General features: G+C 34.2%; 1 protein-coding gene across 48 annotated transcripts in view; it reads left to right on the forward strand.

Annotated features, from left to right (window-relative positions):
• LOC106869124 (sorbin and SH3 domain-containing protein 1) overlaps positions 1-15,685 on the forward strand; it is a 487,488-nt gene that overhangs the window by 318,408 nt on the left and 153,395 nt on the right. The gene's annotated exons all lie outside the window — the stretch shown is intronic.

Here is a 15,685-nt window from a genome sequence, read left to right on the forward strand (position 1 = left end):
ATGAGGAATTATTTACATTATTTACATTATCTACATTTGACGGATATTCAACAACAAACAAGATGAGGACGAATATCCGTCAAATGTAGATAATGTAAATAATGTAAGCAAGTTAATGCCCGAATGTGTATAGCAAAGCATAGATCAGAATCAATTGACCAACAGCTGCAATAAGATTTGGTGTATGAGGACATTTACATTTGGAATAGAACTGTCATGGCTGAATACTCTGTCCAACAGCTGCCACTTTGACATACTTAAACATTATACAACTGCACTTTTGTATGTTTGTATAATACAAGCTGTAGGCTGGAAAATAAAACATGAACTTCAGTAGTGTGTAAATTTATAATGTCTCTGTAAGTGATTATAGTCTGTTCTTTTATCTTTCAGCATTATTGAACCCATTTTGTTTTTGTTCAGGCATGCATAGGTTGATAAGTGCTCAAATTAACATTTCTGTGGAGTATTAAAAAAATTGGGGCTTATCAGTTGAACAACCCACTCATATGGGAAGCAGGAATGGTGCCTATTTTTCAGCTAGATAGATTACTGATAATGATTAAATGTAAATATTTGATAATTTAGCAAAATAATTAGGCTTGAAATGTGCTAAATAAATACAGGTATAAATGAAATTATAAAACATAGATAGTCAAAGAAAATAACTGTTTTGTTATAAATTAGAAATTTATTTACATTTTAGATCTTCAATAATTTTCATCTCAAGTCTTTTTATAAATTAAAAGAGAGAAGATGCAGTACCCATGATCTTTGCAGACTCACTGAGACTCATGGTACTGATGCAGCTGATGCCCATGGTTCAAGTAGTTTCCAAGTGTGAACTGGTTTGAATATTTGCAGGAGTTGAACCCTACTAATGGCACTTAACTTCTTACTATTAATCATTCAAGTTAATTTTTTTTTTCCCTTTATTCTTTTGTCACTAATTATTAGATAAACTGGAGCAGATATAGACAAGTTCTGAATTTACAGTCAGGGCTTGCATTTGATGAAAGGTTCTGCCTGCACCATCAGACCTCAGCTCTCTTTGCCAAATTTTTACTAATTTTAAATACTGATTTTTTTTTTCTTCTTCTTCCTTGTTTTTTCAACACAGACAATCATTGTTTCTACAAACTCTAGTAATTTCCTGGAGAAGCAGAGTTAGATACCTTTGCTTAGCAACACAATACAATAACAATAGTATGAACTGAGCCTATGACCATGTGAGCAATATTCTGCCCGAAACTTATATCCATTACACCTCATAAATAGCACAATACAATTTTCATTTCTCCAAAATAAATTTAATTAAAAAATAAAATTATATGCTTTAAATATTTTAAACTTTTTTTGTTTAGTCTCAAGTTGGCTGTTATTGAGCATACCCATGATTAAAAGCATTCCAGCTTTGACTATTCCATCTTTTTGTATATATCAGACTACATTGTTTAATGTGTCCTTTCTTTTTTAAGATATTAGGATAAAATTTACTGTAGATTTAGCTGCTATTTTTTGCAGCTCAAGCAACCACATAGATGCTTCTTATTAGATTATTTCAAACTTAATCATTTTTAAAGCAGTCAAATATTGTGTAGAGCAGTAAGTATACTGAAGGAAGATTGAAATCTTTCAAAATGAGAATTAGACTATTCCAAAAGTTAAAAAGAATGGTAAGCAGTTAACTCGTATTAGTCTACTAAGCAAGTTAATGTCCAAATGATGAATGGTAAGCAGTTAATTAGTATTCTTAAACGAATATTGCTTTACACTGAGAAAACATACAGATAAAAGCATAATGAAACTTTCAGCTTATATAATTGTGTATGTGTGTGTGTGTGTGTGTGTGTGTGTGTGTGTGTGAGAGAGAGAGAGAGAGGCATAGCTGTGTGCTAAGAAGTTTGCTTTCCAACCACATGGTTCTAGATTTAGTTCCACTGCATGGCACTTAGGGCAAGTGTCTTCTACTATGGTGTTGAGCCAACCAAAGCCTTGTGAGTGGATTTGGTAGATGGAAACTGAAAGAAGCCCATTATGTGTGTGTGTGAGTGTTTGTGTCTGTTTTCACCTCCTCCCAACACCACTTGACAACCAGTGTTGTGCTTATGTTCCCATAACTTAGTGGCTTGGCAAAAGAGTCCAACAGAATAAGTACCAGGCTTGGGGTGGGGTGGGGTGGGGGAACGGTACTGGGGGTGATTTGTTTGACTAAAATTCTTCAGAATGGTACCTCAGCATGGTCATAGTCTAATGAGTGAAACAAGCAAAAGATAAAAGATAGGTATATATATATTCAAACCTCTACATACTTGTGTTTAACCATAACCTGTTGCTTATGTCATGTTTTAAGTTATCATTCAACATCACTTAGAAAATATCAAATTTTGAATTTCTATTTATGACATATATTATGTTTTAATGATATATATTAAATTGAGTCATACTTAAGATAACACCAAATTTTCAAACACTCAACAAACTACATCTAGTGAAATGGTGAAGTTGAATCGTCTAAATTTGCAAGTGATTTTTTAATATGTTAATATTTCATGAATGGCAAAAGTAATAAAAGTAATGAGGAAGAAAATTAAACAAAACAGTAAAAAAAAAGATGAAATTATATATAGGGGCAGGCATGGTTGTGTGGTAGGAAGCTTGCTTCCCAACCATGTGGTTCTGGGTTCAATCCCATTGCATGGCACCTTGGGCAAGTGTTTTCTACTATGGTCTTAGGCCGACCAAAGCTTTGTAATTGGATTTGGTAGATTAAAACTGAAAAAAGCTCAGTATATATATATATATATATATATATATATATATATGCATGTGTGTGTGTATGTGTCTGTGTTCCCTACCGCCGCCACTTGACAACCAGTGTCAGTTTGTTTACATTCCTGTCATTTTGTGGTTTGGCAAAAAACTGATAGAATAAGTTCCAGGTTTACAAAATAAAAGCATTAGGGTTGATTCATCTGACTAAAAGTCCAAGGTGGTGTTCCAACTTGCATGCAGTTTAATGACTGAAACAAGTAAAAAATAAAAGATATAAGATATTTAGACCATGCACACTTCCAAGATAGCATTTCTCTACAGAGAAAGCAAATTCAATAGTAACTATCATCATTGTCATCAACATCATCATTGCTGAGCTAACAAGGGAGCCTCTATGTGACCAGGCCTGCTAGAAAAAGTAGCCAAATATCTATCAAATCATATCTTACAATATCACATTGAAGACAAAGGACACCTTGGATAATGCAGTCCTGTGGAACAGTTTGTTCAAATTAAAGTTGATTTAGTAACAGCTGGAATGTCTTTCATTGTAGGTCTGCTCGATTAGCACTGACATGAGTCAAGACAACATTGTCAATCATTGTCATTGTTTCAGTGGCTAATTTCCCATGATTTTATGAGTTGGGCAAGTTGTCAAACTCTCTACACTCTCCCTATCAGAGATAGATAAAATGTCACTAAACCTCAAAAACAATGATTTTATTCAACCTCAATACTGGATCTGCACCTCTCTGTGACAGATTTGTTGCAGCTGATTTTCACTTTACATATCTGTTAAGTGCTGAAGGAACAGAATTTCAGTGGCTTCTCATTTTGAGGAGTAAGGAATGGGCAAGTGTTTAGTGGTGTATTTGGTCTTTAAGACATAGTAAAGGTAGATTGTGGAGGACATGTATTGAAAGTACTTGACAGAGAACTTGTTCAGAAGAACAGAAGTCATAATAGCAATAGGAAAGGCAAAAATGAAACAGCATTATCTGAGCTAGTGGTTGAAGTGCAAGAGTTAGTGAATCTTTGCCAAACTAACTAATTTTCTTTTGATTTTGCCTATGATGTTTGTGTGCGAAGTTGTAGCACCATCTCATATATATTAGCAGTACTCCAATGTTGGCCTTAATTAAGTTTTGTAATAGTGAGTAGATATGATTGTCTAGAGGGGGGACATCTTCAGCCAGGATATTTTTGGCTAGAGAAATGGAAATGAGACAAATAACATAAAAATGTAATAGTGTCTACTGATTGCTTGTCCATTATATCATTTCTCTCCTCTAAAGTTAAAATTAACCTTTCATTTCACAACTGAAATAAATCTCTAAAATCTTGAACTACTTAAACTTGAAGTAGAAATGTCTTCATTTGTAGGAAACACTCACTAGTTAGGGTCTACTTTACATTTTGTTTCTGTACTCTATCTGGCATTGGACTTAGATGAATAGTAGAAAAACTCTTTCTGCTATTCAAGTCCAATGCCAGATATGTGAACTGCAGATGTAAGTAGAGAATACTGCATCATGGGTATTGCGGAGGCATGTGAGAGAAAGACAAATTCTGGGAATGAGTAATAAATCATTTGCAAAAAGTAAAAGCAAAATAATTACTTAGTGGTTTTAGCTGCTCCTGGTTTGGTGAAGTGGCTACATATATAAACTGTTAAGGGATATGCACTACAATATGGAACAAAATAATACAGTCCCTGGTAGTATCAATGCTGCTTAGATTTGTTGAAGGGAGTGATGCAATTAGCAGATGGTGAAATCATTCAACCACTGAGCTGAGGAAGGGAATCTCCCTCAGAGAAGTCTGTATAAAAAATATAAATTATATTTAGAATTAAAACAAATAGCTGCTATTTTGTTTGTATCTTCAGTAATTATTTATAATTAATCTAACACTAAATGAATAATAGTGGCTGTAAATACTACTTAATGTTTTTAGTACTGTTAAAATTATATATGAAAATGAAATATCATTGCTACATTAGCATAATGAAGAATAATAGCTGCTCTTATGTGAAGGAGTGTAATAGTTGGAGATAGATCCTGGAAGAGAGAAAGGAAGTTCAGTATCACTATGCTGATGACAATAGTTGTATGGATAGGGAACTAACTGCTTGTGGGTCTTGAGATCAAGACCACTGCATGCATTCCATTGTGAGCTTGTGCAGAAAACATACCCTAGTTTGTCTAGTTGTTTGCAGTAATTCTGCTATGTTGCTGCTGTTGTTTAGCACCATGTTAGCATTGATCTAGTTGACCTATGTTCGTAAGTTTTCTAGCTTTCATCATCCTGATCTCGCCCCCACCTCATATAGTACATCCCGGACTACAATACTCCTGCTATATCTAGTATAGACATGTAAGAGGCTCTCTTGTTCACTCTAATTCTGATACTCTTTCCAGAGAGAAAAATTATCCTTCATACACCTAACAATATGAAGCCAAATGATGTAGAGGTGAGATGACTGTGTAAACAAGGTATTGAACCCCTTTCTCCTAGATTGTGAATTCAAGCTTACTGCAGGTGATCCATTCTGTTTCTGGGCAAAACACTTTACTAAAGTACACCTAGCTATTAGTTGGAATATATACCATATTAATCTGATAATGTGTCTAACAGAGGATGTCACTGATCCCTAGAAATGTGCAAGTTTTGTACCAAAGTTAGAAGTCAGTATCGGTTGATAAGAGAGGTGAAGTTGTGTAAACAGTAATACACTGGGACTGATAAAACCAACTATACAAATTTATGACCTTGTATATGAAATACAACCTATGTCATTTTCTTACCTTAACACAATGAACACTATAGTTAAAATATCTTACCTAAAAACAATGTTAAATTTATAAATGCATAATGTGGCACAAATATTGAAGTAGAAATTATACCCTACCTTATCATGGCCAATTGGTTAAGAAATTCATTTTACAATCACAAGTCCTCAGATTTGATACTCCTTGTGTGATATCTTAGGCAAGTGTTTTCTATTGTTGCCCTGGTTAATCTGAGCCTTGTGAGTGAAATTGGTTAGACCAGAATCTGCTTAGAAGCCTGTCAGATAAATTGTACCTGTTATTCAAAGGTGTAGCCTTGTTACACTGATTCTTTCCAAGGGTGTGTTGAATAGTCAACCACTTACATGCTAATTCAATGAGCAGGTGAAATCAGTTGATTAAACAACTGGATCCTCCTCACTGAAACCAATGGAGAGCCATTAAACTTTGACCTTAAAATCAAGATATATATATATATATATATATATATATATATATATATTACAAATTAAAAGGGTAAAGGATTATCAATTTATTAATTTATTAATAAATCAACAATTAATAATTTTTACCAAGCCCTTCGGTATGTAAGCACCATTATCGGTGGAGAACTTATTTAAAAGTTCATATATATTTATAAACATAATTTAGGGATCAGCAAATATTTGCTTCACCAATATATATATATATATATATATATATATATATATATATATATATATATATTGCTTGTGGTTAGGAGAGGGTAGGGTAGAAGTGTATAGTCCCCACTTTGAACTCTATCACATTTGAATGTAGTGTATGTTACTATCACCACCTCCCAAGTAATAGGAGGGGCACCACTCTTGTGCTCTGCAGCCCCCCCCCCCCCCCCCCCCTCAGACATAGGTAATTGATGTGGTTGATCTTCAGTTTGGATATCTGTAAACAGAAATGTAGTTAATGAGTGAATTTCCAAGTAGTTGCAGTTCTGGAGAAGAGGGATAGAGTGAATGTTTAGTGCAGTATCTTGGATGTGCAACAAGTGAAGGGTGATGAAATGTGGAATGGAAATGTTTATGACCAAATTAGAGCATATGACCTGCAAATTTTTTGATGTAAGCACCTTAACTGCTAAATTGTTCTGGCTCCTGTGCATGTGTGTGTGTGTATGTGCATGAAGAAGAGAGACATGTCATTTGTGTAATGTATGTCTACTCTGTGTGAATGAAATGAGTTATTAATTAATTAATAAAGCCATTTTATAACCTGCAACTAATTAACTACTAAACTTTATTGCATGTTTATTCTGTAATTGACAGTATTTTACATACTTATTACCACTGCTACTACTATTATTATTATAAGAAAGACTTATCCATACAACTCAATATTTTTGCAGTTATTTTATATAAATTCATTTTTTGTTTCTTGGTCTTGCATTCTTACTGGTTCTTTGGCTTTTTTTTTTTGTACATACTAAATATGTACATGGCATTCAGCAACATTGTTGTAATATCTCATTTTTGTTTTCCTACACCTAATGCCAAAAATAGAGAAAGAACATATCTTAGAAGATGGTTTATTGTAAACCCATTAAAGTTAAATGAAGGAAACACAGACCACATTTTATAGATTGCAATAGTTAACTGCCACCACCTACTCACTCTCATGGCTGACAGGAATGTAATTGCTGCAATTAATATATTCAACAAAAGAACTTGCTCTTATTTCTAAACTCTTCGTTTTGTCTTCCTTAGTTTATATTCTGTGATTCTAGTGTTGAGAGTGAACTGTGTCAGTCAACCACTTTGTTGTATGTTTTGTTCCATGCCTGGAACAGATTCCTTTAAAGTGATGGTGGTGGTGGGGTATCACATTTTCCATTCTTTGGTTTCACATTTTCTGTTTTGTTAGTTCACATTCAACTGAGTTGTACCTTTCCATCTTTGTTATCTGGCTGGAATAGATTCATTTCCAGTATTGAGAATTTTCTGTGGAAAATTTCTACTTCCCCATATCCTTTGACTTAATATCAAATCAAGATTTTATTGATATGTTCCAAGTGGAGTAGAGGAGATGGTGGCAGGCAGAAACACTGGGTTTACAGTAATTTTTCCATTCTTTTTGGTACTGAATTCATATTCCACTAGAACTGATTCAGTTTTTCATCATTTGAAGCAAGTGAGATGTCCAAGTTGTTATCATTCAGCCACAGACTAGCTCTGAGTAAGAAGATTTATGAACAGAGGTGTTTTAGTGACCAACTAATTCCTCTTCTCTATATGTATCAAGAACTACATTATCTAAGAGGTGAGTTTTGAAGAAAGACTCTACTAAAATGCCAGAATTCACATTTGGTTACTCCAGTTTAATTGATAATCAAACCACAAGCTGCACTCTCATATCATGGTTGAGTAGTTAGTAGCTGTAAGAAATGCATTTATACACTTATAAAACAATTATTCCAACAAAATCACTCCACCATGCAAATTTGACAAAAGCTGTAAAACAGTCCTGTATTTACTGTAGTAATGTTAATATAAAAAAAGATTTTTTAAAAGTAAAAAGTTTGTTGATATATAAATGTAAGCAATTTTTCTAGAGATTGGGTCCCTGTATAAAGTGTCATTTGTCATTTTGTAAAAAAGTAAATACATAAAAACAGTTCCAGTAAATTCAGTTGATTATAATACCCACCCACCCTTACAAAAATTCATTTGGATTATATAAAGAAGACACCATCATCACTTAATGTCCACTTATCTATGCTTGGCATCAGAGGGAATTTTCTATGACCAGATGTTCTTCTTGTCATCAAACCTCACCTGTTTCAAAGCTAGGTGGTATTTTCTCATGGACATGTTTTTCATTGAAAATTGGAAATGAACAGCACCACTTGTATGTTGGTGATGCTTGTTTACAATCATAGATGATGTTAAGAGAAAGATACACAGAAAACACACATGCGTGTGCACGCACGCGCACGCACACACACACACACACACACACACACACACACACACCTGCATGCACACACACCATAGGCTTCTTTCAGTTTTTGTCTACCAGATCCACTCACAAGGCTTTTGTTGGCCCAGGGCTAGAGTAGAAAAGACTTGTCCAAGGTGCTGTGCAGTGGAACTGAATCTGAGACTCACATGGTTGGGAAGCAGTGCTCTCTTTTTTTAAAAATATAAATATGAAAACAGTATTCATGAAAATTTTTTCTTGAAAGTCATAAGGTGATTGGGGTTAGGAAGGGCATCCAGCCGTAAAAGCCCTGCTAAAACAGACAGTGAAACCTGGGGCAGTCTTCTGCCTAGCCAGTCCATCAAACCATCCAACCCATGCCAGCTTGGAAAACGGATGTTAATTGATAATGATGATGATGATGATATACTTTTCTCAGTCTGTTAAGATTCTTCTGTCCTTTCTTATTGTTGCTGTTGTATAGGTTTGTGACATATTTTATTTTTAATATACTGTAGGCTAGGTGCAGGTGTGGGTGTGTTGTAAAATGTTTGCTTCCCAGCCACTTGGTTCTGTGTTCATTCCTATTGCATGGCACCTTGAACAAATGTCTTCTACTATATCCTCAGGCCAACCAAAGCCTTATGAGTGGATTTGGTAGATGAAAACTGAAAGTAACTTGTGTGTGTGTGTACTTGTGTTTCTCCTCCATCACTGCTTGACAACCAGTGTTAGTGTGTTTACATCCTCATAACTTAGCAGTTTGGTGAAAAAGACCAATAGAATAAGTACCAGGCTTTAAAAAGTAAGTACTGCGGTCGATTTGTTTGACTAAAATTCTTCCAGGTGGTGCCCCAGTATGGCCACAGTATAATGACTGGAACAAATAAGAAGTAAAAAGTATACTGTTCTAAAGGGAAGATTTTGTGTGCACATTTTGTTTCATATTCTTCTGTACTCCTTTGTCTTTGTGTGAGTGGCTAATGAATCCTACAATGGTTACTGCATCCTTCCCTTTTTTTAAGAAGGTAGTGTGTGATTTGAATGAATTTGATGGGTATTTCTATCACAGTAATCAGCTGCATAGAGGTTCCCTCATTGATTGAATTGGAGTGTTGTATGGTGAATCTATCATAATCTTTTAATCTTAAAAGGCAGAAGAAGACCAATCCCTTACTTGAACGGACAACAGGAAATAGTCTCACACAGCAGATGAAGTTGTATTACTTTGAATTTAAGTAACTCTATAGCAAAAAAAGATTTCAATATCATATACTTTGAACTTAATTGTATGTGAGCTTGTTTTAAAGTAAATAACTTCTTCATCTAAATGAATTTTGTGGAACATGATCTTCAAAACCTTCTTTGTGTGTGTGTGTGTGTGTGTGTGTGTGTGTGTGTGTAGTCATAAAAGTTTCTAGTTGTTGTTTTCTCTCAATACAATGTATGTTGGTATGTACATACTCATAAAATGTTTGTATGTCAATATACACACATACAAACGTGTGTGTGCGTGTATATGTGTGTTAAGAATAGGTATATTGTATTCTGGTAAACTGTAACAGGCAATTAAAAGGGTTTATTTAAAGAAAAACCATCTGGCTTTTAAACAGGACTTCCAAAAGTCTCATTCAACCCATACCTTCTTAGAGAAGCAGATGTAAAAACTATGATGATGATAATGATGATATATATATATATATATATATATATATATATATATATATATATATATATATATATAGAGAGAGAGAGAGAGAGAGAGAGAGAGAGAGAGAGAGTAGGAGAAATGTGTGTGTGTATCATATAATGTTTTTCATGTAATAACTACAAATGAAAGCAACAACAATAGTAAATGTGTTTGCTTTCAATTATTAAGTAGTAATTAAAGAGAAATGGTTAATAAAAGAAACCCATTAATAAATCTATCTTAGCTAATGTGTGTATTAATGACTTCATGAGTATGTAGGTATTGAGTCATAGAGAAAGATTTGAATAGATTGCTGTTAACATCAGGTCAGGTCTGATTGAGTATGATCATAAGCATTCCTGTTGAGACCAGGTTATCTTCTTTCTTTTTTTATAAATATAGTTTATCTCAATCTATATTATCCATCTTTTGCTTCTTTTTTTTTTCCATGACATTTGAGTTGGTTTTATGGGATTTTGACTGCTATTTCTACCGAGTCAAATGATCATATAGATGATCCTTGGCTATTTTTATGTAGATTTGCTGATGTTTAATCTCTGATCAACCGTGATCAAGAAGATTTAGATCAAAGTTGTTCCAGCCTTATAGGTACCCCATCACCCAATACCAGAATTACGTTACCTAATTTGTCTTTACTTTCTTGAAGACGACTTTGTAGGTGATTTGGATGTTCTTTCTAGTAAGTTGAGTGATTGAGTAGAGGTTTCTCAATTTGTGAGAGTCAACTTCTAAGAATGAGCTAAAGGTGTTATATGACAGAGTCAGTAGTTGAGTAGAAGATTTAAAATTCAAAATGTTAGGTGCCATTGTTGCAGATTTCAAGAAATATGCAATGTTTTAAGTAGTTTTTATTGTCTTTTCTCTCAAAATATTTTTGTTGCACTACATATTGAAATGTATACTACCACTTCCCTTAAACTAAATTAAATTTTTACAGACTATTAAACTAAATACATGGCAGTTTATATCTCATTAGAAGCAACTTTATTAGTCTTTTTGGTGTCAATAAAATAAGTATCAGCCATGTACTGAAGGGTAATACAATCAACTAGGCTTCTTCATTACAAATTTCTTGCCTTAGATCATTATTTGTATTGCCTTTATCTAAAATAGCTGGCATATTCTAATTTAAAATAAGTGCTTCTGTCAAATACTTTGTTGTTAAAATTATGTTTTACTTCTTAATTTTTCCAATAAATTTGTATGAGGCACAATATCTGTAAATTTAAGGCTATAGGTTACTTCCTACAATCTGTTTATACAAATCTTACTAGGAACCAGTTAGAAATAGCAGTTGGGTCTCCTACAAATCACATCCTACTATTTAAAAAAAAAATGAAAACTGTGTTGGATAATTTAGTCATGTATTGAGTAGGCTTAGTTATGACAAGTTGTTCATAACTAAAACACTTTTGTTTACAGACATAATTCATCACAAATTTTACTACAACCATTGTAGTGTTTTTAAGTAAGGCTCATAACTCTGCTTGTCTCAGTTTGTCTAACTGATGAATTAAGTTCTGCAGCAATTGGCATGACACCCAGCTGCAACAGTATTTCCTTTAACAAAATACTTATCTTATTTCTGTCATAGAGTTGTACTACTACAAAATCTGTCACTTTAGTTTCTCTGACTGAACAAAAGACTCCTACTTCATAGTTCACTGATTAGTGGCAGAAAGAGTTTTCATTTATTAAAACAATTTGCTCCAATAAATAAACCATCCTCAGAGTTATTTATTCTTGAAACAATTCTAATTTTCTATATGGACCAGTTACATTCTTGTATGTTTATTTAATGATTCTCCCATCACTACTTCAGTAAGTATGGCAAAGGATATGCTTCACTGATGAGGCTATATATATATATATATATATATATATATCTGGAGTTGTTTCCCATACTTTACTGACCCAAACAATATTAGCCAATGACTAATTTTGTTTTTCCCTCTCAGTATAATTATTTGTAGTTAGCCTCTTAATGCTCCCTGCATTTGGTATGTTAACATTTTCTCAACATTTTAGTTAATATATATTTCAGATATGGAGGAACAGAAGTAAATAGTTAAAACAAAACTAAACAAAAAGGAATCTTCTGCAATTGAGATCTTATAGAGGGTTGTATGTAGATTGACAGAATCAAGTAAATCATGGGACAGAATGCTTTGTGGTACATTCTGAGTTGTCTTTCATCCTTCCAGACAGAGATAAAAATAAAGTACCAGTGAAGCACTGGTGTCGATATAATTGACTGCACATTATATTTGAGGCCGCATAACTCTGTTAGAAATTAATATTTTGCAATGTCAAACATGGAAGGTATTTTATGTATCTTTAACCAGTTATCTGTGTGTAAACTATGAGTTCCAACTGTTGACTTGTGCTCAGTTAGTTACTTAGTTTTTTTGTTTTAAAATTTCTCACAAATATGTCAACTAAAATATAATACAGATATACACACACAAATATATATTTAACTATAGATATATCTTGCTCAGATTTCTAATTTACTCAGCTTGTGTGTGTGTGTGTGTGTGTTCCAAGTTGTAGTCTACGGTTTTTCACCTATGTAGCTGAGATTGTGCATATGGCCACGTATTTTCAAGAAAATCTATAACTCATTTAGTTGCGGTGTCTTATCTTGCAAGTATTTGGTGACCTCAGTAGCGTTAGGACCATAAAAAAAAGGCACCTAGCATATTCTATAAAGCGGTTGGCATTGGGAAGGTCATCTGGCTGTAGAATCCAGGCCAAAGCTGGAATTCAGCATAGTCCTCTTGCTTATTGGTTCCTGTTGAATCATCCAACCTATGCCAGGATGGAAGGTGTGCTTTTAAACAATGATGAGAATCATAATCATCATAACTAATATCCGAGATTATCATTATCTTCTTTGGCTTCAGGCAGAAACATTGGAACTAAACATACTGTATAACTATAAGCACTGTAATACACATTAGAAAAAGTTACTAATTAAAAAATAATAATTGATACAGAATATTTATATAAATAAGTACAGCATTTTGAATAAAATGTATGTAGTCTGAGAAAATGTTTTAAATTGCAAGAACAAGATTATATTTTAGGTCCTATACTCTCTTTACTCTTTTACTCTTTTACTTGTTTCAGTCATGTGACTGTGGCCATGCTGGAGCACTGCCTTTAGTCGAGCAAATTGACCCCAGGACTTATTCTTTGTAAGCCTAGTACTTATTCTGTTGGTCTCTTTTGCCAAACCACTAAGTTACGGGGACGTAAACACACCAGCATCGGTTGTCAAGCGATGTTGGGGAGACAAATACAGACACACAAACATATACAAACACATACATATATATATATATATATATATATATATATATATATATATATATATATACACATACATATATATATATATATATATATACAGACATACATATATACGATGGGCTTCTTTCAGTTTCCGTCTACCAGATCCACTCACAAGCTTTGGTCGACCCGAGGCTATAGTAGAAGACACTTGCTCGAGGTGCCACACAGTGGGACTGAACCCGGAACCATGTGGTTCGTAAGCAAGCTACTTACCACACAGCTACTCCTACGCCTATATTTATTTATTTTGCATATTCTAATGAAACATAATTTAAACCATCTTTTAGCTGCCTTCAATGCAACATTGCTGAGTGAATTAACATTTCCTTGATCAACTGAACATTGTCACAGTTTAGATATTAATTTATCCAAGCAAGGCTGGGTATGGCTACTAGTATATATATATATATATATATATATATATATATATATATGTGTGTGTGTGTGTGTGTGTGTGTAATTAGCCTTTGATATAAGTTAATTAATTACATAATTTGAAGATAATTAAGTCATATATGTATAAAATGATAAATTTTTTCTGAGGCAAAGGATTTCATAAAGCTGGAGTTTATTTGTGGCCTATTTAGTTTGAAACATAATTATGGACCATGGAAAAGATGAATCTGCCTATAGAATATTTTCGTAAGTAACATTCCCAAAATATTAATATTTCCTTTGCTGATGTCTAGACAATTTCTCATTGTAGCTTTTGATCTAGCAGAAAGCTAGATGAAGTTGAAGTTTCTCTAGGACTACATTATCCAATGTGCCCGTCCTGTTTTAGGATTGTAGGCTATGATTGGAGTTTGACTACCATTTGTAGCAGGCTGAGAGACAAAATTGTACCTCTCTTATTGGGTCATTCTCACGGCCGATGTGTGCATTTGTATATGTATCCAATCTGTCAGATACATTGTATATTTGATATACGTTACTGTCTGTGATGCAAATATCCTATGTAGAAGTAAAGGCCAGGGTTGTTTATTATAGTTTACATTTTAACAGATTTTCCTCTATCAGCATACTTGGGTTGTGAAAGAGTTTGAGGTCTTTAACAGGTTTTTACCTGTGGCCATCACTTGCCACAAGGCAACTGATTCTTCTTTGTTCTTACGTTCCTCTCTACTGTCCATTAAGTTGAAACTACCCCAGTTCTCTTGACTGTCTTCCAATTTTACCCAAAGTAGGTCTTCCGTATGAATTTTATCAACATTCCATTATTTGGCTTAATCCAGGCTTTGCTGTCAAACCCATTTCTAACATAATGTTTGGTTTGTACCTTTATTAATGAAAGATCAGTATTAACAACCAGTAAGATATTAGTAGGATAGGATTAAATTTTAATTCACAAAGAAAAGAATTGGTTTTCAAGTATGAGAAACCATTTTTTCCTCTCATATTAGAAAGATCTGAACCTTATAGCCTTTGAGACCATTTTATAGTGGAAATATATACTCAATATTCAAGTCGTGTATATTTCCTGCTCTTTTTGTTTAAGTCAAATACCTACCTCTGATTCAGAGGTGAGAAAGATATTACAACGCCAGTGACCCCCTATAGAGTCTGTCTGAATCCATAACTGTTCTTTGCCTCTGAAATGAAAATACTTTCTTTCATCATCATCATCATCGTTTAATGTCCGCTTTCCATCTAGCATGGGTTAGATGATTTGACTGAGGACTGGCGAACCAGATGGCTGCACCAGGCTCCAGTCTGATCTGGCAGAGTTTCTACAGCTGGATGCCCTCCCTAACTATAACCACTCCGAGAGTGTAGTGGGTGCTTTTACGTGCCACCAGTACAAGGGCCAGTCAGGCAGTACTGACAATGGCCACGCTCAAAATGGTGTATTTTACATACCACCTGTACAAGAGCCAGTCCAGCGGCACTGGCAATGACCTCGCTTGAATGTTTTTTCACGTGCTAGTAAGGCGACGTTGGTAACGATCACGCTCGAATGGTGCTATTTACGTGCCGCTAGCACAGAAGCCAGACAGCTGCTCCGGCAATGATCATGCTCAGATGGTGCTATTAGCGCTCCACTGGGACAGGTGCCAGTCATCGAATTTGGTTCAGTTATGATTTCGGTGCCACTGGC

The sequence above is a fragment of the Octopus bimaculoides genome, chromosome 5, assembly GCF_046866305.1.
Source record: "Octopus bimaculoides isolate indiv1 chromosome 5, ASM4686630v1, whole genome shotgun sequence".
NCBI lineage: Eukaryota > Metazoa > Mollusca > Cephalopoda > Octopoda > Octopodidae > Octopus > Octopus bimaculoides.